The 27,720-nt window shown below is 40.2% G+C and overlaps 1 protein-coding gene and 1 long non-coding RNA gene across 5 annotated transcripts in view; one reads left to right on the top strand and one right to left on the bottom strand.

Annotated features, from left to right (window-relative positions):
- Window positions 1-27,720, bottom strand: part of GRM3 (glutamate metabotropic receptor 3) — a 108,163-nt gene that overhangs the window by 72,102 nt on the left and 8,341 nt on the right. The window lies entirely within an intron of this gene.
- On the top strand, window positions 218-3,673 carry LOC311430343. The gene is made up of 2 exons (XR_014688714.1): window positions 218-405; window positions 2,014-3,673. It is a non-coding gene; the product is annotated as an uncharacterized lncRNA (long non-coding RNA).

Genomic DNA, 27,720 nt, shown 5'->3' with positions numbered 1-27,720 from the left:
AGAGCCATTTTTCTTTATCTAAATGAAATTTCTTTAGTTCCATTCATCTTTACATCTCATTCAACAGGTCGCTCCGCAGCAGTGAAGGGAAGCATGTTTCAATGTGCTAATCCAGCTCAGAGATGGATTAATTGACTCGCAGGCCCCTCTGATCACTAGCCAGATGTCTCTCCCCAGCTGGCAAGCCTTACTAATTTTCTTGTTGTTGTTGTAATTCTGGGTTTCCAGCCAGCGGGGGCCCTTCTCCACTCAATCAAGGGCAACATGCCCTCTGCCGACATTTTGTATTCTTTGGCCTGCTTTCCCTTGGGCAAAGGCATTCAGCTATAAACCTCCTCTCCTGGCTCTTTTTCATCTGGATGGTGGCCCCTGGGCCACCATGGGATGGTGCTGTGCATGCTCAAGGTGGGTGGTGGAGGGTTGTGGTGCCTGGACCACGATTTTCAAGAAATTTCAGGTCTGCACATTGAATTCTGTGGAGAAAAAAAAAAAAAAAAAAAAAAAAAAAAAGAAAAGAAAAAGACTCACAGGAGGTAGAAGCATTTTCTTCACCAGGCAGTGTGTTATGAAATGACACTCAAACACTCAAGAGTGCTTAGGAGTACTGAGAAAGACTCGATCTGTTAGGAAAGTAAATTGTGAAGCAATATAACATAAGGGATGGTTCAAAGATAGGATGTGTGAGGACTCCACGCTCCACTGCTGATTCTGTCACTGGTCCTGATGACTTGAGCAAAGCACTTCAATTGTCTGGCACTTCTACTTCCTCACGTCTAACAGAGATTTAATGATAACATTCTTTTAAAGATATCTGCTAATGAGCAAGACACTTCTTGAATTAAGTACCACTTGTGCCACTGAACATAGAGCCACATAAGATCAGTGTGATGGCTTCTGCAGTGACTTGCAGTGATTTGGCTAAAACCCTGTTGATGCCGACTGTAAGGTGTCAGTTTTGGCCACACTGTAAAACATTGCTTGTTGTTTCCCAGTGTTTTGGAACATTACTGTGATTACATTGAGTAGAAATTTAATCTAGAAGGATGCAACCTTTATTTACCTCTACAGTGACTTTCTCACAGATGGCATGGAGGGTAAGTGGCCACTGAGGGAGCACAGCTTAGAGTACTGGTAGCCATGGGAATACATGGAGAGTTGTGTTGTTTAACGTTGTGACCCTGGAGTCCTCGTATATATGTTATTGAATCAACCTTATGATTTCTGAATTATAAAGGTGTCACCCTATATTTTATTTTATTTTATTTTGTTTTGTTTTGTTTTTATTTTGTTTTATTTTGTTTTATTTTATTTTGTTTCATTTTATTGTTTTCTCACTAATGGGGATAGTTTATCCAAACTATAAAAAGGATGTTAAGGTCCTTGAAAACATTCAGAGGAGGGCAACAAAGCTGGTAAAGAGCAGGAAGGCACATGCTGTGAGAAGAGGCTGAGGGCTCTTGGGTTTCTGGTCTGGAGAAGAAAAGACCAAGAGGTGATCTCTCTGCTTTCTGCAACTTCCTGAGGAGGGGAAGCAGAGAGGGGGGTGCTGGCCAATTTCCCTGGTAACTGATGACAGAACACACAGGAACAGCACAAAGCTGTGCCAGGGAGGTCCTAAACATTAGGAAAAAATTCTTTAATGTGAGGGTGGTCAAACTTTGGAACAGGTTTGCTAGTGAGGTGTTTATTGCCTCATCCCTGTCATGTTCAAAAGGCACTTGGACAATGCCCTCAGTGATACGCTTTAATTTCTGGTTAGTCCTGAAGAGATCAGGCAGATGGACTAGATAATATTTGTAGGTCCCTTCCAAATGAACAATTCTATTCTATATATGAAACCGGAAAATAAATAATAATAATAAAATGAATAATAATAATAAAAATAAACTGAATAATAGGAACCTTTCCTTTCCATTCCTTTCCTCCACAACCTATAATGATCTGACATAAAAAGTTCCCCAGAATACAAAAAGACAAAAACACTTCTTGACTGCACTTTTTTTTTCCCATTAGAAAAGAAGCTGCAAAATATTCTTTCATGACAAGATCAAGAAGAACGCAGCTTGAAGAGAGAGAAGTAAGAAGTTCATCTAAGGTGTGAAAGCAGAGTTCAGCTGTGTTTGTTATGGGCCAGATTCTTCCTACTCCATGTAAAACTGGGGAGGAGGTCATTTGTTTAGCATTGGAGCAATTGCTTACAGTTTGCAGGGATGTAAATAAGAAGTGTCTCATTCTTGTAATTTAATGTCTTTGGTCTGTTTTAGCTTAGTTATGTGCCTGGTATAAATCTCACCGCTAATTTCTTTTCACATTAAGCATAGCCCCGAGGAACTTGTTTTACAGGGAACTTAAGGCTTCGACCTTTGATCACCGCAACCTGACTTCTCACAACCCTGAAAACAAGCGTCTGAAAAAATGAAATGTGAACAACGTGCACCATCAATATCAATTACTGCGTTGTTATGTGGTAAATTTCCCCCACAGGGGGTGAGCAATTCACTTGACGCGCTTGGCAAAGGGCTTGATTCTCCTCCCTGCTGGCAGCGAGGCGGTGCTGGCATCTCTCTGTATATTTCAGTGGAGTAAGGGAGTGCAGCGTCAGACCCAAAGCCTCTGTGAGCACAGGGAAAAGCAGTCTCTGTCAGGAGAAGCTCTCTGCAGCCTGAACAGCAAGCTGCAATCTTTGAAGGGAAGACTTCAAAGAGAGCAGGAGAAAAGAAACAATGTCTAATCTTCATACAAATGTGCTCTGGGGGCTCTGAAACTCAGACGCTTATGAAGTTTAAGAATTAATTATCATTTGCCAGAAGCGAGCTTTATGCACAGGTAACCGGGACAGCAATCTGAGACCTTCGGGTGCAAAATTTATGGAATTATATCAAACCGATTAAAGCTTGATAAATCACCAGATTTCCATTTGGTGTACTTCTCAGAAATATGTTGGTACGAGAATTGTGACTTGCAGGTTCTCATTAAAACAAGCAGCGTAGTGGGCTGGATTTTTGATTCCCATAGAGCAGCACAACTCAGTTGACTTCTATTTACTGCAGCAAAAGAGAAGACTCTAAAACATTTGTCAGCTCCACAGCTGTATAAATAGTGAGGAGCACTGTGAATGACTAAAAGCAAAGCAGGGCTATTCTGATTCCTCTTTGCAGAAAGGTGTGTGTAAAACGTTCCTCAGACCAGCTGAGGTGTCCGGGATATCTCCACACCTCACAGGCTTTATTGCATTTGTGCTTTACAACACCCTTTTGACTGAGCATTCCTGTTACATCCATTTTACACCTGAAGTTTGAAGCGTAAAGAGGTGGTATGACCCTTGGTTGCAAGGCAAGCTAGTGGTGAAATAAGGAATTAAACATTTAAGTATCTGGAGGACTCGGTTATGTGATGGAGTTATTGTGCTCAAGAAAGGGAACAATTTATTGTGAATACCTGGCAAGAAACCTTAGCAGGTCATGGTGACGTGTGTAGCTGAAATCCTCTGTTTACCTCAAGCTGAAGATGTGAACTCAGCTGGCTCATGTGGCTCAGCTGCTGCACAGAAACACATTAAACCCCAATAACTTGTTTGCGCATCCCAGCCCTCTCTTCTGTAAAGCACTGTCTGCCTCTCGCCTTTAAAACTTCAATGAAAACAGTTGCTGCAGAAGCTTGTGACAGCTGCACACTAAAAGAAGCCAGTTCCCTGATATAAGCAAGGGTTTTCAGATGTGAACAGCTATATCTGATTTACAACGAAAAAAATTCTCTTCTCTTATAAAGCCAGTGAGCCAAGTTACCTGTACAGCAGAGAAAAGGGATGAAAGGCAAAGATCAGGTCAAATACAACCACTTTGAGAGAATGAGTCTCCCAGGCAGGATTGCAATTGCTTCATTTTGTGGTTATAGCAGCATGACTTTCGAGGTTAGGTGGAATTTGTCTTGGTATTTGCCCACCAGCAATCAGAAGGCATCAGTGACTGTTGTCTCCCAATACATACAAATGCTTTGCACCCAGATAATTCACAGGTGCATTCGCTGTGTACCGCCAGAGTTGCTGCTGCTTGGGAGTTACTGGCCACCACTGAGGCTCAAAATAACACAGGGGCACTACATTACCCCATATTAGCATCCCGAAGGATGCAAAAGGACAGAGCTTGACCCTGGTGTTGCATTACAGCAGGGCCATGTGTGTTTGTTTTCCAGAGAATTTTTCTTCTGCAAACATTCAGAAAACTCCCAGGCAGGCTCCTCTTACTGGCTGTTGCAGCTCCCAGGACAACAAAACCAAAGGTAACGGGTGCTGCCTCTCCCCACCAAAATGGGAAATGTTGACATTTCAAGTATTTGTCTAACTGTGGATAGTTGACACAGCTTGTGAGAAATTACCCTGGGAGGAAAGGAGCCCTCCCAGACTCCTCTGCTTCCTTCGTGCTCCTCTCAGCTCCTGCTGGGTGCTTCAAGTGACCCCACCAGGAATGTCTCTGCCCCAGAGTAGGTTCTCCACCCTTCCTCTGGGTTAATGTTATCCTGCACACCTTCCAGAGCAGGGGACCAAGGGACATGCAGTGATGGGACCCATGGGGACTCTAAATATAGCTGCAGCTCTCCTGGCATCCATGGGGCCCAGGTGGGATAAAACAGGCAGATGCTGGTACCCAAAGAGGAAATCTGTCTCCTAGTTATTTTTTTTCCCACTGAGAGATTTTTTGCTGTGTTTATTGTAAGATTTCGGTGTCACTTATCGCATGTCTACTATAATGCATTGCCTGAGGCATAATTAAATTCAAAGGGCATGTCTGTGTTGAAAAGGAGGGTTGCAATTTGTTGGTGCTCAGATTTTTCATTAAAAACCAAACAGCTTTTTTGACTGGCAGGGACAATGGTTATAGAACAAAAATGATATTAAAAAAGAGAAGGGAAATTCTCTGCCTGCCTGCCTTCCTTCCTTCCTTCTTTCCTTCCTTCCGTTTTTCTTCCTTCCTCTTTTTTTTTTTTCTTCTTATTTTTTTTTAACAGCTGCCTACCTGACATTCCCACACTGACTTGGAATAAAGCCCAGCATTTAAAAATAGCAGGATTGTAACAGAAAGATAAGGCAAAGAGAAGAGCCTTGATGTAGAGAAAGGTGTGGCAGGTGTTAGGTAGGGTTTATATATATATCTGTGTCTCTATGCATACAAAATCTACTTCTTTACAGAGGGGAAATATATGTGAATGTATTTGCATCATCATCACATGAAAAATTTGCCTTTTCTGCTGAAGTTTCCCTGAAAGCTCAGTTAATTAGTTTTCATAACACCCATGGAGGCAGACATTAGTATCATCCTTATCTGCAGATGAGGAGATAGCAAACAGCACAGAGGGAAGGGACCACAGAGAGATTAAGGGATTTCTACTACAGCAAATTCAGCGTAGAGCTGGGAATTCATTCCAGCAGGCATAACCCTAACCCCATTAAAAGCAATGGGAGTCTTGCTTAAGAGATGCCCCTATTTGGCAATTTTGCCTGCTTTGTTCAAACCAATCTGTTCTGTTCACAGTTATGTGTGTCCTGACGGTGCTTTCTGATGAAAACTGTACCTCTGACTGTCCAAAGCTCCTGAAGAAACCCCAGCTGTGTTCCTCAGTCCCAGGACTTCAAAGCAGGGACTGAAGCTTTCTTTGAGGGACTCTGTACCATACATTTACATAGCCTGAAAAACAGTCTGGAGTTATAAGAGAAGTAATTTAAAATCTCTCTAAATGGAGTACTATATTCTCCCAGGCCAGCAGGGTCACAGGAAGTGAAATTTTACATCTCAAATTGCTATATTTTACAGAACAGTTCTATCAAAAAAAATGGCTGGGGGGCCTGAGCTTAACAGATGAGCTAGGTATAGAATAGGTTGGGCAAAGCCAGCTCATTAAAGAAAAAAGAAAAAAGAAAGAAAGAAAAAAAGAAAAAAAAAACTCTTCATTTTATAATGGCATTCTTGTCTTGTTTATATTCTCATTCCAGGGCAACATTTCCATGTTATTAGGGTGTTTTCAGCTCTTATTTTTAAGCTTACTTCATTAATGTTGGTAGAACACTTTGAAGTCAAAAATCTAAGTGCTCAGTGGTATCACTGACACACTTTCCAGGCAATGCTTTTGCCTTCCCAGAGGTCATGTGAAGCAAACGTGTCACACCTGCAAATGTGCACAAATTGCTGCAGGCAGCAGAGGGCCAGATTTCCCTTGAAACTCTTGTAGCAGCTGTATGCAGGCTGCCAATGCCTAGAAGAGGATTCCTCTTGTTGGCAGAGAGCTGGCCTGCTAAGCAGGGCTCTACCACCTAGACACTCAGTCCTAGACCCTGCTGTGATGAGCCTGGCAGTGAAACAGCTGTAGAACACAGCTTTGTCTGGTATTTCTTGTCTGCAGAATAGAAGTCTCTAAAAGTCACCCAATGGCTTGCTGTTTGGTTCCAAGTCTCCAAAGTTTCGTATTTCCCAATGAGTGTCGTGGTCTGAGAGGTGCTCTGAGGAGCACAACACACTGGCCTATGTGGGGTGGGCAGCTGGTGGAGCTGCTGGAGTGGCTTTGAACATGGGAACTGCTTCATGGGGTTGTCCCCTGCTGCTCTGCAGTGTTACTGAGCATCAGGCTTTGCTGCTTACTTGCCTCCAGCCTGCAGGATCGCAGGGCAGGTCACTGAGGCCTTATCCATGAAGGATGGTGTCTACAGGCTGAAGGCCTGTTTGAGAAGTCTGTGACAACCAGGCTAATTTTGAAAAGCCGTTACTTCATCTGTGTCCCTGCCACTTGTATCCCTTCCCCATCATCCCCAGGGCTTGTGAACACAGGAAGAAACCTGGCTATTGACCTTGGGGCACAATTTGTACATGCACGTGTCTGCCTGAGTGGAAAGTGGAAAGCTGTCATTTTGCTGTATGGTGGCCTTCCTGCTAAACCACAGTAACACAGCTGCCCTGTTCTCCCCCCCATGTGATTTATTACCTTGTAATATTTTAAAAGATAAAGCTGGTTGAGCTCAATCAGTGTTTAGATGGAGAAGTCTCCAAGGAAAACACAGGAGTTAGAGGAAATGTTCCCTGAGTCACAGCTGGGGCAATAATCCAGAGTGGTGTTAAAGATGTTGCTTTTGGACTGATTGTAAAATCAATGTATTGGCCACTGGTGGTCTATGGGGAGGGAATGTAATACCTAACGTGACTGGATGATAGCTGGCAGGTATTTCTTTGCTACAAGGGTCAGCCCTACAGCAATTCTAAATTGGATGAATGGGAGATGATGAATCTGGCTGATTGCTTTCTCCACTGTCTTGTTATAGGGACTTGGAGGCTTGGTTGTTTTTCTTTGTCCTCTCCCTTTGTATTTTACGTAATTCCTTAAACTGTACAAAAACATACAAAATACAAGGACGGGGAAACATTTAGTGGAATGAATTTGTTTTTAAAAAAAGCTCCCAGCTTCTGGAAATTCATAGTTTAAGGATTACCATAAGGCTGTTTCTGCTTAACACTGTGGATTATGTGGACTTGATTTTTCCCTCATCATTCACACAGAGGTATCTGAAAACTCAAGCTGTTTAGCACTGTTTGCAAGGTTGGATTTATTATTTACCAGGTTTTTACACAAGGCAAGTGCTCTGTGTCTGACCCTCAAAAGATAGCCAGCCACATCTGTTCCCAGTAGCTGTGTAGATGACGTGGTAAAGATCCTGGATTCTGCTTGCTGGAGCCCTGTGACATTGTATTTTTCCCCAGTGAAGTGCACGTGCTGATTATTTGTTGTGTAGTTTGTTTGAAACAGTTCCAGGCAAGGAACATAGATGTTTCCCTTATGCTATGCAAGATACACACATGTATCCCTTTTCCAATTCCAGAAAAATACACTGAAAGAACACTGATGTGAATTTAAAGAGATAAGAAAATAAACAACTTCATCCATGCACCAATCTTGTCCCATGGTTTCTAAACAAATAGCTTTCCTTTATCCATCCTTGATTTGTAATTTGTAGCACATTTTCTGATGGAATGGAGTTCAGATTCAAATGCTCTGTTTCATCTTTTTTTTTTTTTTTTTAATTAATTAATTAATTTATTTATTTTGTAATGAAGTTTGAAGTAGGAAGGTTGATACATAATCCCATAGTAAGATCAGCAAAGCATCTGGAGCATTTCTACCAACTTTGTTATTTGAGGTGGCCATTTCAAGAACGAACCGATCGCATACCTTTGAGGACAGCAGGATGTTTAGGAACCACTGCTGCAAATGCTCTGTGACTGTAGTAATTAACTGTGCCGCTCAGCTGGGAAAGAACGGCCAAGATAAGCACATTACAAACCATTGTTGAGAATACAAGTGCTTTGAAGAGAGAACTGAAAGGAATTTTGCTTTAGAATACGAGAAAGTATGTAATGTGAGATTTCTTGAAGGGGAAGATTATGATTTACTTGGGCATCTCTAATACAGGCTTAGAAGCAGTATGTGGAAATATTTCACAAATTATTTAGGAACACAGACATTTGCAGGCAGGACTGCAGCCAAGTGCAATATTGACCAGCAATTTGTCTCAGAGAGGCCAACACGAGATACTACAGAGGATGTTACAAGAGAAGTTGTGGAGGCTGTTATGTTTTCACAAGTGGGGGAAACATCTTCCTAATTTTTTGGTTATTGTTGTTGCTGCTATTATGTGTAGATTTAATTTCTATCATTAGGACAAAAAAAAAAAAAAAAAAAAAAAAGAATGAAGAAGTACCTAGTTCAGGCTCTAGATATCCTTGTCTAAAGCACAAAATGCTTCTTCCTAATCATACACTGAATGACCAGAACCAAGCCAAAAAAAATCTGAATTCCACCCATGTTGTTAGTTATTCCAGTCCAAAATAGACTCCCACAGTCTGCTTCAGCTCACTGATGTAAAAATGACCACCTTTTTTCTGGCCACATAGCAGTCAAGCCACACAGGAGTCTGCCTGGTGGTTTTAAATGAGGTGCAGGCCTTTCTCTGTCTGTCATACCAGCACATCAACACCAAAGCCCCCAGCAAATTGTTTCTCCCTTCCATGCTGCTGTGCTGCCTCTACAGAGCAGAGACACTGACACTTGCCTGCTTTGAAAAGCAATCTGATTGATAGCCGTGGCTAAAAAAATCAACCGTAGAACATAGCAGAAGAGATTGTTTTGTAGGATTATCAGCTACACCACTGAAATTGCATGAAACCACCCACAAATCTCTTCCTTAGACAGAGTAGAACACAGTCACCTCTATGCAAAACTTCTCCTTATGTTCCTCCTGCAGAATTAAACAGCCTTTTTGTTATTATTGTTACACAAAAAAGATCCCCATCCTCCCCCCAAAAAAAGAAAATAAAAGAAAAACTAAAAACCCCACAGTCACCTAAAATTTACTGTGGTTGAATCCCTGCTGAGCTGCAGTGGAGGCAGGGCATTTTCACTGGAAATTACTATGGCTGGCATGTCTGCCTTGGTTTTGAGGATAGTGTTTTCATGTGCTTTTCCTTTCTTCACCAGCTTTCTTCTCTTTTGTCTGCCTGCCTCTTTCCCATTTCTTTCACAGTCACTATTTTTGCTCTCAGCAAAGAGCTCAGTCGTGCTCTCACCCTCTCATGGGCTCTGTATACACTTGAGGTCAGGCTAGCAAACCTGGAGCCAAACTTTGGATCCTTCCCTTGCCCTTTTTATACCCTTCTTCCCCACCACAGTCTTCCATCTTCCCCTTCCCAGGCATTCCCCACTGCATCTTGCCATGCTCCCAGAGCAGTACCCAGCAGCTAGCACATGTGGCTGGAGGCAGCTTGGGTGCTCTTGGTTGCTCCGATGCAGAGCTCCTCATGGACACTGTATCAGTCATTCTTCTCCCCTCTCAAGTATTTCATCCTTTCCAGCCACATGATTTTCAGGGAAAGGGACAGTCTGTCACTCTGTGTCATTACCCACTGTAGCACAACACGGGTCCCCTGTGGCTCAAGGCACCATATGCTTCTTTAATATACACAGTCATTCTGATGTGCCCTCATATTTCTCTGAATTTGCTTTGTTCTTCTGTCCCTCTTCTTCCTCTACCTATTCTTCTTTTAATGCTGTCTTCCACTGTGGTCCTTCTTCCCTTTCCCCACGCTCTCCGTGCCCTCCTCCAGGGCCATGCTGCCAAGCCTTTGGCAGCTGTCCTGGGGCAGGGATGGGGCTGGGGGCCAGCAAAGGGCTGCCAGGAGGGTTTCAGGCCACTTTGGCCCCTCTCCCTTTGGAGAGAGTAGGGTTTTCTATGCCTGATCCTAAGTGGGAAGGGAGATAAACAGAAAGAAGAGGCAGAGCTTTCTAAGGAGCTTGACAGAGGTGACTTGTTTTGTAGGAAAGGCTGCATGAACAACAGGGAACAAACCTTGCTGGAAGGAGTATTTAACATCTGGCTTGCACAGTCTCATTCCTTGGAGGTCTACAGTTATTTTATCGTATTTTTTTCTGGCTTGCATTTTCATATTTTCCCTAATATGTGTATTTATTTGTTTATACTTTTCTGCATTTCTGTTCAACCCTTATTCCTACCATTCCCATCAGCATGGTCTATAGGCTGCTTCAGTTCAACCAGTGTTCCTAAAATCCCTTGATTGGGGTGCTCCAATGAGGCAACAATTAATTCCCATATCTGTAATTTGTTTATCTTCTTCTATAGAGTCTTAGAACAAGCCTGAGGAGAGAGATATAAATGATGAATGCAGGTTAATAACACGGGAGTCTGAGGAAAATTGCATTACGATGGTACAGCAATAATGGGTATAAAAACAACTGAAGCATGTGGTGAAGCCCCTGCTATATCATAATATTTTCACTGGTAATATACATCGTAGTTTATGCTAAAAATCTGCAACTTAGAAGTGCTAAAAGATCTCCAAATTGCTACTGAGAAGAAAGACGGTTAGGCAAATTATTCCCAGTTGTTACAACAGGTGAAAAATATAAGCAAAATGGGTGAATATAATTCCATTTAATTTTAATCATGCAAAGAACTGTAACCTGTATGCCACCTGGGCTCCTTCTCTCATCAGTGCAGAGAAACAGGGACCTTAGGGGAAAGAGTTTTACCTCTCCCAGCAAAAGTATTTAAAATTAGGATAGCTGAAGACCCTGCCTCTCCCCTAACTGGAGAAGTCTAATTTCATGTAGGTAAGATATCTAACCCTACCAACAGCTACACTTTGGAGCTTCCTCCTTCTTTGAGACATTTTTTAAAAATTGGCCTAAGATCACCATGGCATGACTAGGATTATTACAGTTATTTGTGGTTTCTGGTATTGTGAAATGCAGATGAGACCATTTTTATTTGTTTAATGGAGGCAGATGATAGATTTTGCTAGATGCACTATAAAGTTTCTGACAGATGTGAGATGTTGGAAACAGGTTGACACAGTTATATCAGCTGCTCAAAATGCTCAGGATGCTCAAATACCTATAGATCATATTTGTAAACGTTGTGTGTACCTGCATGAGCCTAAGGGGAAGTTACCTGTGTGAGCTAATATCACATAGGGGTTTGAGAATAGCTGACACAAATCTTCCAGCAGGCAAACAAACGGGAGAAGCCTTGCCATTTCATGATCAGTTTATCATTCTGCTTTAATACGTCAAAAAGAACTGAAAAGAAGTGAAGTGGGAAGTGGTCATGTCAATATAAAAAGGGAGGTCTGCTTCATTTTGTCCATCAAGCCAACAGAATAAGAGCTGAACATCATCTTTGGAGCATAAACTAGACAAGTGCATAGGGCATCGCATCCAGCAGTCACAAACCAGAATACCTTCTGTGTCTAGTGTTGTGGAGATGTAGGGTTTTTTTTATCATCATTGGATATGTTTCTACTGAAATACTTTAGCACATATAGTGTTAATGTTGTATTTGGGAAAGACAGCATAAAGATGAATTGGGTAAATTCTTGGGTGAGAGGTGCTTTCCTAGGAAATCGAAAATGCAAAATCTCCCTTTAATGAGCTTGCATGATATAAATGAAGGCACTGTAAAAACACCTAATTGAAGAAAAATTCTTAATCCAAATCACTGTCTGCTCTTCTAAAGCCTTAGTTGGAAATCTGAAACTTTGCTTGGAACACTGCTTTTCTTTCTTGCTAATTCTCAACAACAGTAAGATTACAATTTTCAGCCAGCAGTCTGAATCCACCTAGGTATGAGACCTGATTTCCTAACATTCATGCTTTTCTACTTTTATGAAAAAAGCAACCCTAAAGCCAACAGATTTACAGCAGACTCTGCATCCACAGTGGTCAATAGGAATGGTTTAGTGAAGAGAAAAAAGTGACAATGACTGGTATAAATGTAACATTTCTTAGCACAAGAGAAAAAGGATCAAGATTCCCATGGCCTTTTTTTTGACTTAGATGGAAAAACCCTGGTTGATGGAGGACCACCTACACTTATGTCAAGAAAGACTGAAAGGCAAAGAAGCTCGATGACAACAGGCTGACACTGTCATTGCCCAAAGAAAGTAGCACAGAAAGTGCTGAACTGAAGTCAGACTTGCTAAATTGATCACTGGGAATTGGAGATTTAGACTGTGGCCTAAATCTCTAACCTGGTGCATGAGTCACGGCTCTTTGCTCTGAGAAGTGGGAGACCTGAAATCCTATCATTAGCCCTGATGACAGGGAAAAGAAGCTTGGGGCTGGTGAGGGACAGGTAAAGAGGGGAAAGTGCTGATTGTCTTTTTCATTTATTGCAACAATAAATATAGCAGAAGCCTTTGCAAATTGCTAGCCGTCTGTTTTTAGATTACCACAGCACCTATTTTACCATAATGTAAATTTTGGGGCATTTTATTATACAGCAGGATGGCTGGCCCATTGAAGGAATTTTGTTAGATTTGCTACAGCAATGTCAGATATGACATTGCCAGCCAAGTATTAAAAATATGAGCACATTAAAGGTATTGAGAATTCTGATTGATCCAGTGCTCTATGCAGATAAGCCTGCAAAGTGCATTTTCTTTTACCTGACTTGGGTTTGCTCAGTGGAATAACAGTCTGTGAGCTAAAAATAGCCTGTCAACAGCAAACAACAGCCAGCTTTCTGCAAGGCATTGTCTGTACTCCGCACTCACTCTGCAGATTGAACTGCTGTTCGTTTTTGTGGCAGGTCTGTGCAAGGAATTTTTGTAAAATATCCAATGGAGAGTTAACAGGTGGATAGGAGATCAAAGGTTGTCTGCTCTGCTTAATATCCGTGGCATTTCTCAACTCACACAACTGATCCAAACCAAGCCAAATCATCTAGGAAAAAAAAAAAAAGGAAAAAGAAAAACAGCGATCATTCAGATAAAACCTATGATCTGTGGGAACAATCAGGCAAAATCCGTATCTTTGAGTGAGTCATGGATGGGAGCATTGAAACCACAGAGCTCAGATGTATGGTACATATAAAACTTTACAAAATGACAGTCTTTGACATCATCTTAATAATGTTTAGCTGCTTGTTCATCTGTATATTGTGAAAAATATGACCTTAATTCTTTCAATTCATTACACTTGACTCTTTAAAAAATATTGGTAAAATCCCTAGTGTTCTCCAGACTTGATTTGGTTGAATATGACATATTAGTCAAAGACAAGTGTCCAGTATCATAGAAAGTCTAGCCTAATATCCACACATTATTTTAAACACAACTTGATCGTTAGAAATTAATAATTTTTAGACACAAGTTCTGTACTTGTAGTCATCCATTGACAGTCAGGATTTGTTTTGAAACTATGTTAACTTTAGACTAGAGCAGTTTAGGAACTGTTTGGACCTAGTAATATATGAGTCATGACGAGAGCTGTTTCATTGTTCTGTAAGTATTTTTGATGGATTTAAGCAGTAAATATGCAGCCTGATGAGACATTAACATTTCATCTATGGAACCAGCTTCTTTGGTCTATATAGATACATCTATGACCACAAGACAGTTAGCATTGATGGATTTGAGAATTCAAAGGATACAAAAGCATAAGTTGGTCTGCTTTCCTGCTGTTTGTAGTGCTGTAACTTAAAAGTGATTCAGTGAAAATCAGCAGAGATCCCTCAAGTTTATGCTGGAGAGACATTTTCAGTTGTAAAGATACTAACAAAAATGAACGCTCTGAAACACAGCAGGAATCTGCTAATACTAAATTCCGATTTTTGTAATGCAGTTGCAGAGAAGGAAAATTAAATCATCAAACTGACCAGTGCAACAGTATCATCCCTGAAAGTTGGTACCGGGGACCAGTACTACCAAGGCAGGGCTATGTGCAGTCCCAGTGCAGGTCCAGTGGTGCCTGTACTGTAAATTGTTGTCTGCCCTCTTAATATAGATGCTGATTGAAAGGTGTGTGTGTGTACATGTATTACAGTCTCTTGATACGAGCACAGAACATAGGTTAAAGTAGTTAAAAGGGGGAAAAGTCCACCACAAACTTGAACCCTAAAATACAGCTACAACCCAGTCCACAAGGACTGAAAGACTGTACATCCTCTTGATGTTCAGCAGGGAATTCACTTGCAATTGTTGCTAATACCTGGTTATGTCACCCAAGTCAGAAGGGCCATCTTGAAATAATCAGTGGTAGAACTTGAATATGTGAAAAAACAAACCGTATTAACCCAAACCCAAGGAAGTGACTCTATTTTTGACTGCGGTGAAGATGCATTTAGCAGATGATATATGTTATAATGCCCCAGTCCTGATCCTGCTGATAACTTTGTCTTTGTGGGTTTAAAGTCAGCTGGCTTAGTTAGAGGAGAAAATCAAGTGGGCGGTGAAATCTCTGCAAGATTATGGTACATGGGAATCTCCAAGAAGCCTTGACAGTCTCCAGAAAGACTTCTGCTATCTCTAGATGAGCCAACCTTAGAATGAGAGACACTGAGAAATGCAGCAGAGGAGGAATAAAAGGAATAAAAAGGAGGAATAAAAGGTAGCTTTGAGAAGAAAAAAGGGGCACACAAGGGAAATCATAAGAATCTAGTCCTGGGGTCTGTAAGACCCAGATTCATGCTGTTTTATGCAGAAGGGGCAAAGTATAGCCTTTTAACAGTGAGCTTCAAATGTATGACAGTTTTTAACAGAGAAGACAGCAAAGGCTAAAGAAAGAAAAGAAAGAACTCAACCCACCAGTCGCTGAATTTAAACTAAACTAAACTCTGGTGAACCCTGTCAGGGCATCTGTGTTCAAAAACGAAAACAAGAGTCCTGAGGTCTCAGGATCTCCTGACTCAAGGAGAAAGAACAGGTATTTATGATCCTGCAAACGCCTCTACGTGAAAACCTGGAGTCTCACAGAAGTCATTTACTGACAACATCACTTGGAAGGAAGTGTATTTGCTTTAATTTGTGCAGTGCAACCTCCTCCACACTCAAATCACAGAAGCTCTGAGCCTAATTCAGCTTTATGAACAGGAAGCAATATTTTAGTTTAAGAATGTTAAGTTTTTGGCTTAGTAAATCACTAGTTCAGTCCTTATTATAACTAAGATGAAAGTTATCACATACACGTGGTATGTAAACTGAGAAGAGAATTCATATTTGCATACTTTAATATTGGACCAGAGTGTTGACAGCATGAGATTGTTGGAAGAATAATTTAGTATTTTCAGAAATTTTTGAAATGATAATCTTTCAAATTAACAAGATCAAGATGAATAGTGTGCCTAGGCTTGAATACTTGCCAGGTTTTCTTATTTATTTTATTTTATTTTATTTTATTTTATTTTATTTTATTTTATTTTATTTTATTTTATTTTATTTTATTTTATTTTATTTTTTGCCTCACTTCAACACAGTTTTAATTTGTCATTCCTGAAGATTATGAATATGTAGTTCAGAGACCTACTGATTTTAAAGGCATACAGGCCATAATGATCTTCCAGCTTGATTGCTTGCATAAGGCAAGCAAAAAGACTTGTCTGGATTAATACCCACTCCAAATCTAACAGTTTATCACTAAGAATTTAACAACTGTTGGACTAAGTTAAAGCAAAGGTCCCTGAAGCCCATGTCTGATAGTATTCAGCCTCTGACAGAGGTCATGAGTGTACACTTAGGGAAGCACAGGTGTAACAATGGACATATAGAGTGATCCTTTTAGTAACATCCTTTTCATGATGTTTTAAGAAACATACAACATCTGTTTAGAAGGTTCAGACTGTGGAAAATCCCCATGACCTTATGTATTGGGTTAATGTGGCAAGTTTTGGTAATGGGGGGCTGCAGGGGTGACCTCTGTGAGAAGAACCCAGAAGCTGCCCCATGTCAGATCAGAGCCAGCTCCAGACAGCTCCAAAAGGGACCTGCTGCTGGTCAGAGCTGATCCAGTGAGCAATGCTGGCTGAGCCTTTGGGAAAAAAGATTTAAGAAAGGGAATAAAGCTGCTGTGCAACAGCAGCTGGGAGAGAGGAGTGAGAACCAGCCCTGCAGCCCCCAAGGTCAGTGTAGCAGGAGAGCAGGAGGTTCTTCCAGGCACGGCGCAAAAGTTCTCCTGCGGCTTGTGGAGAGGCCCCTGGTGGAGCAGGCTGTCCCTCTGCAGCCCATGGGTCCCACATGGAGAAGATCTCCACACTGCAGCCCATGGAGGAGCTCCCGGTGGAGCAGGTGGATGTGGCCTGGAGGAGGCTGCAGCCCATGGAGAGCCCCCACAGGAGCAGGCCCCAGGCCAGAGCTGCAGCCCATGGAGAGGAGCCCACGCAAGAGCATGGGGGCTGGGAGGAGCTGCCTCCCACCATGGGGAATCCATGTTGGAGCAGTTTGCTCCTGGAGGATGGACCCTGTGGTACGGAGCCACACTTGGAGCAGTTCTTGAAGAGCTGCTGCCTGTGGGAAGCCTCCGCAGGCTCAGTTCAGGAAGGATGGCATCCCGTGGGAGGGACCCCACGTGGAGAAGGGGCAGAGAGGGACTGTGAAAGGAGACGAAGTGTTAGGGACTGACCACAGTTCCCATTGCCCATTCCCCTGCACTACTTGGGGGGAGAACATAGAAGAGCGTGGATGTGGGGAAGGTGTTTTTAGTTTGCTTTTATTTTCTCAGTGTTCTAATCTGTTAGCAGTAGGCAATAAATTATTTTAATCTACCTATACTGAGTCTGTCTGTTTTACCTATGACAATAACTGTTGAGTGATCTCCCTGTCTTTTATCCCCTTCCCCCCACACCCCCCATTTTTTTTTTTCTTCCCTTTTCATTGTATTTTCTCCCCCTTTCCTTTTTAGGAGGGGGAACTAGAGAGCAATTGTGGAGTTCAGCTGTCCAGCTGGGCCAAACCACCACACCTTCATTAATCTGTTGCTTACACATGTGGTAAAAGTTCAATCTCAGTGGAAAAGCAAACTCTGAATTCTGGGAGATAAAACTCCTTTTGCAGGATAAACATCATCAAATACTGAAGACAATTTCTTAGGGTATCAGACACACTTTGCCTTCCTCATATGGAGGATCTTGCATTGCAGAGAGATTTGCTTTTTTGGAAGAGATACAGAGCTGTCTTCTGTGGAAATAAATGAGGGAGGACAACCCAGCAAAGACCAGAGAGAAAACAGCAGCACCAAGTTTTCCTCTCTCGCTGACATGGCAATTTGTACAAGATCAGTTACAGAGCAGGGTCTGACCAAAGTTTCAGTTAAGCAAGAGACATGGATAAAACTGAGGCTGGTCTGCAAGAATCCTGCAAAAGACATTTAGGTGAGATTCTTTTAGCCACACAGCCACATTATATGTACCTATATCTGATCTGCTTATTCAAGTGTCCCTTTCCAGCCAGTTTATAGACAAAAAAAAAAAAAAAAAAAAAAAAAAAGACATGATTCTTGTCTTCTTATAGTAGATGCCTGTAGTAGGTCAGTTGAATTACTCCTTAAAAATATAATTTTCCTTCTTCTCATGAAATATGATTTTCTAAAGATGTGGACCTCCACACTATGACTGTCTCTCTCTTCACGCTGTATCTGCTGAAATAAATCCCACGCTGAGATGTTTCTTTTCTTTGATTTGAACAAAGAATGAGATTATGCAGTGAAGTGACTAAAAGAAGTCCTGATGCCTGGATAGCCACAGAAGTGAAGGCTAAGTGCAATAAATTACTACGTATATTTTATTTCTCTTGTTCTCTCATTTTCTCTTTCTCATTATCTTTTTTTTTTTTTCCTCACAAAGTTGAAAACCTGATGAAAGAGGAGGCAGTGGAAAGAGATTTCTTCTTCTTTCAGATATCTGAGTAGAACTCAAGGCAGTTTTGGTCTTTATGAGGTTTGTAAAGCAAATTAAATATTACCTTCATCGTTGGTATTAATTACAAGCATAAGGATTAAAAATAAATACATGTATCTGTTTTGAAGTGGAAAGGACCACTTGACTTCTTAGAAAAACTTTTAATGTGATATAGGTCTGAAGTATCTGAGATGAAATGCAACTATTTGTTTAACTGGTAGGAATTCATAGGAACACTGAATGACGTGAAGTTCAGACCTAAAGGCAAAATAATTAGCATAGTTGTGCAATCAGCTGAGCCTTTACAGTCACTCTCCACACACTTGCCTGGGCTGGAGTCACACGTGACCCCAAGGGCTCAGGGCACAAGGTTCCCAGCACTACAGACAGTGGGAAGCTTGTGGGCAAAACAAGGAGACAACTGCCTACGTGCCAGGCACAGATCCAGATCATATTGTACTCTCTACAGGCCTAAATATCCCCCAGCACAGTGTAGTTTTACTCCAGAGGAATGTATCCAAGCTGAGAAAATAAGCCTGTTTTGTAGTTTCAGGTATTCTTTTCTGGAGGTCACTCTGAAAGTTGACATGAATGCTAGGAACTAGAGAGAAGCAGCTCCTGAAGATGATGGAGATTGGATAGAACTGGGTAAGCAATCTGTCCATAGACTGGAGGCTACTACAAAATTTGTGATAGGCAAGAGCTTTGGAAACATCTGAAGGATGTCAGTATGCTGTATGCCTGGATTCTACAATGAAATAAGAGGATTAGGCAGAGGAAGAGTTTCAGGCCCTAAAGCACTGCTGGCCCTATCAACCAGCAATGAGTACCATAGGTATGGAAAAATCTGCACATATGCTTGTCCATCAAGCAGGCAAGGGTCATTCCCTTCCTCTCAGCAGTAAGAAAATGACACAGATACCAGATGGATGCTGAACATGAGCCAGAAGAGTACTCTTAGGGAAGAGATGCCCACCAGCCTGAGATTTAGCTGAAGCTGCATCCAAGTATTACAGGATCACAGAGTGGTTGAGGTTGGAATGGACATCTGGAGGTCATCTTGTCCAACCCCAGCTCAGGCATGGCCACCTAGAAGAGGTTATCTGAGGACCAAGGCCAAGCTTTAGTGAAGAACAATGAACAAGGAAGATGAAGTGTTACTAGTAACTGTACACTCAAGAAAGGATGTGAGCTGATTGTTTTTCTTTTCAGTAATCAATTTAGGAAGCACAGTGACTGTTAAATCATCTGAGTCAATCTGAGGGATTTAACCACATTTCTTCTTATACTGATCATAGCAGAAAAGTCCATTCATAGAGAAAAGATTATCAGAGAAAAATAGATGTTTCTGTCATTCTCAAGACCTTTTTTTATCACTCCCTTTTCACCAGCAATAGCTTTTTACTACCTTTCAATTTTCTTTTCAAGTACCATTATTTCTTTCAACAAACATTGAGTCCTTTACTCTAATAAAATCTAAATATTTTCCTTAATGAGCATAAGAGAAAACAATGAATCATGCTAATCATTAGTTGGAACCATCACACAGCTAGAATTCAGTACCATCTAAAAAGTGCTTAATGCACAGGCTAAAGTTCATCATCTTATGAAGGAGCACACAAGATTATTTGGTTTTACAGCCACCAGATTCTTTTCTCTTTCAGAAAGGATTAAGCTACCCATGATTGTGCCAACAAACAAAGAAAAGCCAGAGAATCAAGTGCTTTATTTTGGAACACTTATTCTTACGACACACTGCACTAATTCACAAGTGGTCTAAAATGTGTCTTGGTCTCATATTTTTATTTCTTATACTAAAAAACATAACAGAGTATCCCTGCAATTGGTGATAAAGAAAAACAAACAAACAACTGAAAACCACACTTAGGACTACGTTGTTCCATAAGCATTATTTTGAGTCTTTTCAGGATCCAGTGACAATGAATGTTTCATGGCTTAGTGGCTGATTCAGCTGACTGGAAATTCAAAATGAGAAGTTTTCCAGTTTCAGAAAACTGCCTGAAACTCTCCATTTTCCAGATCATATCATCAGTTTCAGTTTCATCGCAGATGTGGCCAGAAGAGATTGTAGCTAAGCTGCATCAAGTTCAGGAGGTGAGAAATTAATAGGGATGAAAGGAGAACTTTAACTGCAGTCATTAACTAAGAAGCAATTAATTTTAACTGTAAAAATAAATATTATGGGTAGACGTTATGGAAAACTTTCTGATCATAAACATAACGTGACACTAGGACATTTTGCCTGGACAAGTTTTAGAGTCTTCTCCACCAGAAGTTTTCCAGAAAATATTCATCAATCTTCTGCCAGAAATAACACACTACTCTACTTTGGGGCAGGAGATAGATGGAATGATTTTCTGTTGTATCTTCCGACCTTATTTCTGTTGCGCAACCCCCATATTTCCCATATTTACAAGCTGTCTCTATCCTTGGATCTATAATAGTGCAGTTACATTGATTTACGCCACTTGTGGGATTGGGATAACATGTTGGTGACTCATGTTCTCACGGCATCAATTCCTCAGCAGCTTCCCACTGGTGACGACCAAGGTCAAGAGGCAGAGTGCAGTATCCAATCCCAATTAAACAAGCTTGTGAGCATGTATGAAGGTAACACTATTGCAAGGATTTTGCTGCTAATTCCTCCCTACTGTTTGTGTAAGCATATGGAAAGCAAGTAGGCTGACATTTGAAAACTTGAAACTGCAGATCTTATTGATCTCTTGAAGCTATTAAATGATTGAAATGCAGTACACCTGACAAATTGAACAGCATTGCCAGTTGGTGTAATGTGGAGCAGCTGCATTTGTTGCTAATTTATCACAGTCTAGGATTTGACCCACTGAATCCTGAATTAAATTTTTATGTGTTCGTGAACTATTTATACTGCATAACAAATCAATATTTTTTTATTGTTCACCTGATTTAGGATGAATAAAAGGAATATCTCATGAATATCTCAGTATTCTCCAGGGTCAATGCAGAGGGGACTTAACTGATGAAAGATACAGTAGACTTTGAATAGAAGAAAAATTCCAGGGTAGGAAAGAAAGAGTGTAATTTAGGCTAAATATCTTTTCTGTCAATGATATGAATAATGCATATTTTACAAACTGACGACAAAACATAATGTCTTTTCAGAAGAAGACATATAATTCTATATCTCTCTTTAAGAAAGAGTTTTTTTTTTAATTTTGAAAAATCTCCTCTTTCTGATTTTCTTTGCATTTTGTATGAGCCATAAAACCTCCAAGGAGTTATTTGAATTTCAATACTGTCTTACACTTTTATTAAAATATACTCTAACCCTGCTTCAATAATTATCATGAAGATAGGGCCCTTATTTCTAACAACTAAAATCTCTCAGTAATTTCTGAAGTTCCTTAAGTATACTTTTGATTAAATAATTACTGGGTAGCAGTATTAACAATTTATTCATGACAGAGAACATATCAAAATTCCTTACTTATGTTTTTGCAGTTTATGTATTTGCCAATATGTTTTATGCATATTTATTACAAGACGCTGCCTTGAGTTAATAATATAAAATACCTACTAGTTTCATAATCATCACTGCAGTGCAGAAAGCATTAGAGTTACAGTAGTTCTGCATTGACGACATCAATAGATTTACTGCATTCATTTCCTTATGCAAATATTCCAATAACATGCATTACTTTAGGATCTTATATAGTGTATTGCCTACACATGAGAGTATCAAACCTTATGCAGGCTAGACTTTAAAGTTGAGAGTGCAAGTTGTGTTGTTCCTTTATTTCTTGTTTGTCTGTCCTCCTAATATTAGAGTTCATTTAATGTTGGATTTTGTAGACACGTACACTTCTGCACAGTTCTTATAGTAAGAGGTAGGGATAGCTAATGGGCTTTACATAACAGACTAGATTGTTATCTATACTGAAGGTAATGCAGGATGCTGCTGCTTCTAGAGGAGAGCAGGGGCTGAATAAACACTCATAATGAGTTTGTGTGCAAATTAAGCAGATTAGGCATGTGTTGTATGCATACATGCATGCTCTGCCTCTTTATGACAGAGCTTTCTTCTCTCTGACAGAATGGCCTTGCTTGCTTAGGGGGATAGATGTTTGCCATATGGAGTGTTCTTGTGTAAGATCCTGGAGCAGGAATCCTGGATGATGTTCAGGTCACCTACAGAAGAAGGAGGTTGATCTTTCTGATCTTTCTTTTCTATTACCCAAAAAAGGACCAACTTTACTTAGATCTTATCTAACTTATGTCTTGGCTAACTTGTTTTTAAGCATCTTTGGAGATGGGAACTCCGTAGACACTCCATCAATTTATTCTGTTACTTCACTCTCCTTACCATTAAAAGCTTTTCGTGAGGCATTGTCCTCTGTGTGACAACAGCAGCCTGTGACTTACAGGTGATAAGTCAATTTTTCCACACCTTTAAGTCTTTTTCTTGCAATTCTCTGGACTCTGTCTCTGTTCTTTATATTTCTTCTTGAAACAAAATGCTCAAAAATGGGCACCATATTCCAAATGTATCCCTAACATTCATGAATAAAGAATAATGTTTACATTCCAAATCTTACAGACAATATTCCTGTTTATTCATACCAGTAGGAAAATTGTCTTTTCCACAACAATATGATATGGTGTAGGGTCATGTTCTGCATCCGATATGCTTTATATCCATTTCTACTGAACTGGTACCTGACTTGTTGCTCATCTTCCCCTATTTGCGGTATTACCTACATAAGTAATTTTAGGATGAGTCTACCTTTCTTCAGAATTTATTTTGTGAATTTGACTCTGGCAATCCTGAAGTGTAGCTGATCTGAAAATAAAACACGCCAACATTCTTTTATTGAACTTGGAAGACATGATAATCAAGTCAGGTACCGATAGTTCTATGTATCTGGCAAATGGCCAATTACACATCAAAATAATGTAAAAATAATACAAAATAGTAATCAGCTCCCAGCAATCAATTTTAGAACAATTCCTTTGGGTCAGGTGCAATCAGGAGCACTTTCATAGGACAATAGATAGAACTATACATAATTTTGCAGAAGTATTTTAATTAAACATGGAGAGTAGATGGAATCAATACAGATGGAGAATGCATTCACGTTAATCTTATTGAAAGAGTTTAAATTTTATTTTAGGAAAAGATCGGTACAGAGAGTTCCAATCACATCTTGAATTCCTTCTGCTACTGCTGTCATGGAAGTTTTGCTTGAGAAAGGACTATAGGATTCAAGACCTGCATTTCAAGCAAATTCCTTTGTTAATAAGTAAATGTAGGTGAATTAATACATGCAAAAGAATTTTGGCAGGGCTAATAATGGAAACAAATAGAAAAAAAAATATTAAATGGATTAACACATTTAATCGGTCTTAGGTTGTCTAATGAACAATTAGCCTAGTATTTAATCCTCCTTGATCCATTTATTCTTGCAGCTTTTACTCTATAAAGATAAACATGGATGATTTCAAATGTGCTTTTGTTTTTGAAACTACTGGTATTAGTATTACACTGTAATCATTGGCATGGAAACCACATTATAAATGGGAATGGACAAAAATGGGACATGCTAGAGCACCTTTTACTTGGAGCTTTAAAAACGTGGTGCAAAAAAACTTACAGCACTACAAAATAGGACTGAGATGGCTACTACTGATTAAATACGGATGACTTTTTACATGGAAGCTGTTTAATAAGGCCTCAGGAACACGCTTGACTATCAGTCAATGGCATTATGATGCCAGATTCTGCTGACCATGATCAGACAGTGAATCTTAGGTACTTAATTAAAATGATCTAAGTTCATAAGACAACATATCAAACAAGTCTTTGGGATTGCTAAACTCTGAAGCCGTGTATTTTCAGTTGAGGGAAAGAGCATCAAGCTGCATCCTACTGGTTCTCTGAATGTGCCCTCTGTGTCTTTGTATCCCAGACTGTAATAAGTTCTCTCTTACAAGGAGAGCAACCTTCCCCTTCACTCCGTGCACCCATGCAGTGTTTAGCATGCCAAGCATGACTAGGTTAGACAGAGGGTGGAGGAAAAGGACTACTCTTGTGCATAAGAGTAGCTTTAATCTGATACAATCACACCAGTTAGACATTCAGAACAGCTGCTTACCTGTTCAATGGGAACTCAAGGTTTGGAAACTAACAGCCAGGAACGAATGAGATGGAGTGAACGTGTTTTAATTTACTGAGGTATATTAAAACATCATGTTTATTAGTTTGAAGGCTAGAGGGGACATTTTTGTTGTAACGTTAAGTTGCTCCATGAATTGCTGCAGATACTTGAGTGAATGCTTATTTTTTTAATCCCTTCCCCCCCCCCCCCCCCTTTCTGAGTTGTTGTTGTTGTTTATTTTTTTTTTTTTAATTTTTATTTTTATATTTTTGATGGTAGTTATAGCTACTCTCATATACATGAACCTAACAGCTGCAAAGGGTTCTGTAAGGAGTCTTTGGGGCAAATACCTGTGGCAGTTCCATCTGTGATGTTTTTTGTGTCCTGACTGTTTTGGGATATGTTCTAGGTTGGCCAGGGTAAATTCTGAGTCTTAAAAACAGAAAAGAAATTAAACAAAAGAGGTAGAAAGTGTGCCTAGGGGGCATGAGGTTCTGGATTCTTGCCTAATGCCACACTCATCAGACTTAATGTAGATGAACTCTATGTGGGTTTGCCAGGAACAAAGTCGAACTTCTCATGCGAGACTTTGTGATGCATTGCTCCATAGTCATGGTCCTGAAAGCATGAACATCTTCTGCCTTTTCATGTGTCTATAGCTGGAATACCCAAACAAACACTGAACCTGTATTTGTATCCATTATTCATCTCAGCATTCATTGGTATTTCTGATGCTTGGAGCTGGCTTGGCTGCTTCTCTGGTACAAATGTCTGCAAAGACATCCCTGCATAATCACTAAACCTCTCCTTGGGTTTCTGCAGTACAAAGTCCCTGATGACCATGAAACCTGGAGGTTTCAGGCTGCCAGGGATCTAGTCTCTGATGTGTGGACAATCATCTGATAGATGCAGATTGTGATCGTGATTTTCACTTTATGCTAAGTACGCTAAATACCATTAGTGCTAGACAATGCAGCAGTTAAACATCCCTCTGCTTAGTAGTGATTGCACCAAAAGAAGCCATCGCCCATATAGATACCTCTGACAAAGACAGAGGACCAGGTGGTTCAAACTGTCAAAGTTTTCTTCTGAAATGTAAATATAGTTGTGAGGGCTGGCAATTGCTAGGTTGGAGTTACCTGTGTTTGTCAACTAGATATGACCAGAAGCAGTCAAGAAAAAATGTAGGAAATTGGAAGATGACAGAACAAAAATATCACTATAACCTGAGAGATTTGGAGAGCTCTTTGGACTAAACGTGGGCTGGGATAAGGCTTGGAGCACAGAACAAAGAAATGACACAGAGGATTTCTTTGAGGAAGGTTCTGTCCATGACAAGTGAAGTCAAGTCATTCATCAGATATATATATACTCATCTTTTGGGTATGGATCCAAATGGGCAACTGGAAAAGGTCCAAAGAAAAACAACAAGAATAACAAGATTCTTAAAAAAAGTACACAACAAAAAACAAACAAACAAAACAAAACAAAACAAAAAAAACAGTTATTTCATTGAGTCAAGAGGGTAAGACTGAGAGGGGAAATGTATAAATGACATTTTAAAAGCCAAGCCCCAAACACTTTGCTATGTAAAAAGCTGGGGTGGAAGGGAAAGCACTAAACTTCTTCCAGTTTCCACGGCAGACAGGACAAGAGTGTCAGACTCAGTTGCAAAAAGAGGGATTTAGTTAAATTTTAGAGACTTTCTGTTCATAACGACAGTGAAGCACTGGCATGTGCTATTGCAGAAGGCTGTGAAATCTCTCTTGCTGTAGATATGAAGGGAAAGGTTTAACAAATACCAGTTAGGAAAGACTTAGAGTTAGTTTATACTGTCTTTGAAGGATGAGATAGAATAGATGAAGTCCCTACCAATGTTATAATCTGTGGAACTATAAACATAAAATTTTCCTCTGTTCAGGAAAATGGAACATTATGTACAAGTCCTTGAAAATGAAAAAGCTTACATCAAAAAGACCTTTTTCTATCCATTTCTACTCTAATGGATACTGCACCAGTTCAGGGTGGGTTCTAATTGGGACCTTATGCCCTTGCCAGGAAATCGTAGGGACTAAGAAACTCCATTATTCTTTGCAGCTGCTCCCTGGACATTGATTTAAGGTATCTGAGTCTAAAAGGAGCTATTTGTCTGTTTCCTTCCTTAAAACTGATGAATGTGAAATGGGCAGGTTGAAAGGAGTTTGGGGAGTCTTGGCTCTACCTCTTTACCTACTGCCCGAAATACCAAGATTAGTGACATTTTAAGGAGCAGAAATGTGTCCCACACATAAGGCATTACTGGGTCACACCACTGCCCACTGCTAAGTCTGGATGCCACAAATCACATTTCACCCTTTGGTCAAGAAATCTGCGCTTCAAGTCATTCCCTAGTTCCCAGGAGGTGGCGTTAGTTCCAGACTAGATTCTGCTTCCTTTCATCCTAGTGAATAATGCCACTAGGAATGTGTTTATCTGGGCTCGATACCCAAGTCATTAAATCTTCACCTCTGAGCTTTATCCTGGGTATCTACTTCTGGGAAAAATCTTCGTCAGGTTGACTATCATTGAGAAATTAATAGTTTTCAGAAATCTTGAAAATGCTGATAAAATAATGAAAAGAAATCAATTTTCCCTATTCATCAGAGGGCTCTAATGCTGGTGATGTGTCTGATATTTCAAATAACCTTTCAAATAGTCTCTGAATCTGCTGAAGTAAAGACACCTTTCCCACATTTTCCTTCTCTGCCTTTCACAAATGATGGTTCTTTTAACATCCTTCTCTCCACTTTGTTTGCTTAGAGGATCAAAGCTTTTTTTTTATTTCTTTTTCCTCCAAACAGTTTCTGGAGTGTTAAAAAGCACCACCAGTATACTGAGTTTACATTACAAACAAGTTAAAATTCCCAGTCTGTCAGAGCTTTTCTCCTAGGATACCAAGGAAAGCAAAGTTCAGTTAAACTGCACAATTAATCTGAGATCACTTCTGAGTGAAAAAGAAAAAGTTTTTTAAAGCAGGGCTGTTCTCTTCTTGGAGATTTAAAGTCCACTTCAGTAAGAAAAATTATTATTCCCTGAAAGTTATCTTGCTTTATTTGTATTCCAGGAGCTATCCCATTAGATCATCGTCCCTTTTCACTCATAAAATCATCTTAATGAGTCAACTGTGGGATTAGCCATATGTAAATAGATCTTTATTGACAGCCACATTGACAAGCAAATGGATGAAAAAGGGCACGAACTGCATGTTGCTTTTGCGAAAACAGCAGTCACTTTTGTCCTGCCAAGAAGACTTTAAGGAAGATAGCTTATTTTTGGGGTAGAAGGAAAGTGCTCTTCTTCAAGGTA

The sequence above is a fragment of the Aythya ferina genome (genome assembly GCF_964211825.1).
Source record: "Aythya ferina genome assembly, chromosome: 1".
Lineage (NCBI taxonomy): Eukaryota > Metazoa > Chordata > Aves > Anseriformes > Anatidae > Aythya > Aythya ferina.
This window is presented reverse-complemented; position numbering and strand designations above follow the sequence as displayed.